This window comes from Plasmodium fragile (genome assembly GCF_000956335.1).
Source record: "Plasmodium fragile strain nilgiri unplaced genomic scaffold supercont1.5, whole genome shotgun sequence".
Lineage (NCBI taxonomy): Eukaryota > Apicomplexa > Aconoidasida > Haemosporida > Plasmodiidae > Plasmodium > Plasmodium fragile.
The window spans coordinates 13,105-15,516 of record NW_012192585.1 but is presented as its reverse complement, the minus strand read 5'-3'; positions in this window follow the sequence as shown (position 1 = coordinate 15,516).

Below are 2,412 nucleotides of genomic sequence, written 5' to 3'. Positions count from 1 at the left end.
TTTCTAACAAGTGGGGCGCAGCAGGGCGAAAAATGTCTCAACGGGGGAGAAACATTCAGAAAATTGCACACAAAAAAAAAAAAAAAAAAAAAGAAACGAAACGAAACGAAATTCAAAATAGGGTTCACAAATTAAGGGATCGCCTTTTTAACCAGCATGCCAATCCATTTTCTCCCTCCCGGTGCCGTCTGAGGATCGCAGCACCACAGACGAGCTGAGCTCCTGGGCGCCTCCGTCTGTGGGGTCTCCTCGTCAGTCACCCATAGGGAGAGAACCGGGAATGGCCTGCAAGGTGATCGGTGATCAAGCTCGAAAATGGGGACAAGCAGCCCCAAAAATGTTGTCGCAAATTATTGCAGCGAACTGCTGCCGCGAATTACTACCGCGAACTACTACCCGCCACAGGGAGACGGGGGGAAAGGCCAATTTAGGCGAAGACCCAAACAGTCGCTCAGCCTCTTTTCCCGTCTGCAATGGCGCTTCACCCGAATGTAAATTGCTGGCCGAGTTCTCCACTTGTGGGCTTCGGCAGCCAACTTTTCATTCAGGTGGTTCGCGGGGAGACAGCAGCCCAATCGCGTCAATGGCGCCAGGTCGCGATAGTCGCCACGGGTCACGGCGAGGGGCAGAATTCTCCCCAATTCTCGCACCGGTTCGCTCAACTGGCGGCTACCGATTCGCGCAATATGAACTAAAATGACAAAAACATGTTGCAGTGAAACTGTCGCACTTGTGTGCCTCACTACAAACTTATTTTCCTGAAAAAAAAAAGAACACGTTCTTTTACGCGTTCGTACTTATCCTCAAAATGTTTAAGTAAAAACGCGAAAAGGAATTTTTTTTTTTTTTTTTTTTTTTTGCGGAGCTTTTGCTTTAGCCTCTTTTTTTTTTCTTGCACGCCTCGAATAAATGGCCGGGGTCGCAAAAAGGAGGAAATTTTTTTTTGTCCTTTGGTAAGTGGGAAAATTTTTCCTTTGCTTCATTTCGCTACAAATTTTTCTTTTCCTTTTTTTTTTTTTTTTTTTCGTCAATTTATATGAGCTCTGAAAAAGGTAACCCCCCCCGCGGGAAAAATGTGATGGATCCCACGGGGCACCCTGTTCCCCCCCCCCACCCCCCCCCGTCGATAGTTTCGCTTTTTCACTGCTTCACACCTCTTCCTACAGAATGGTAGTTTTCCTCGAACATTTGCGCAACGGCGTGAGTGTACAACTGTGCTGTGATCCTCGCGCACGCTTCCAAATAAATTTGAAGACTTGGTAGGACTTCGCGCCTGCCGCTGTGATCGCGTGGGTGGAGTCTCCATTCGGCTACGTAGGCACATGTGTTTGCAGAGTGTAAGGGGGAAAGCTGTGTAAAGGAGTGTTTTTTTTTCCGCCTGCCTTTTCACTCCTCATTTAGTCCCCATTCCGTCGCTTCTTTCCCCCCCTGCCACTTTTCTTCCCTGCGTGCACAGCGCAATTATGGGCAGGATCCCCCACCGTTGCGGTTACACATTGGGTATAAGAAAAAAAAAATAAAATAGAAAAAAAATAAGCTTGGAAGGGCGACACGTAGTAGGCAAGGACGAACGATTCAACCTCCCATTGCCACACCTTCTACGGAATTATCGCAACGCGTGGTGTTGGATGACTCGCCCTCCAGTGTGCATATCTCTGCTTGGATGGTGATGGAATGAAGGGCAAAGTTTTTCCCCCTTTTCGAGAGGAGCCGCACAATAATGAACATTAATGGGCTCCACTGATATAGGGTCACAAAGTGTAACGCACAAGTGAACAGAGTTACGACTCCGTAGAAACGCTCAACGTTGATGGACGCCAAAAGAAAAAAAGTGAGCGCGCGTTGATATCGTTCATGTGAGTAGAACTACGCCCCGCTTTACATCCCTGCATGGAGACCATGGGGGGTAGAAGCTACTCTGATTGGAAAGACAAAACATGCGAATTGTCGTCGCGAACTGTTCAGCGACAGATGCACTTGTGGGAAACGTTCCTCCTCCCCTTTTCACCCAACTTTGCAAGGGGCTTGGTGCTGACGCTCCACTCACCCACCGAGCAGAAATAACCCCATACATTCTAACGTAAAATGTTAAAGCAATTAAAAATGGAATTTTGAAAAAGGGTTATCATTAAAATTGTACACAGATATATGCACATATCCGTGAGAATGTATTTGTCCTCCTGCACACAGGCGCAAGGCTGGACTACATTAATCAAAGTTAAAGGGAAAAAAAAAAAAAAAAAAAAAAAAAAAGACTAATTACACTATAAAAAAGGAAATATAAACAAATAATGGCACACGGTACGCGAGGAGCGGTGAAGCCAAGTGCGGAGCAGGACCAGCCGTGCAGGCCTAACACATGTGCCATTAAACAAGGGGCATACAAAAAAAAAAAAAAAAAAAAAAAAAAAA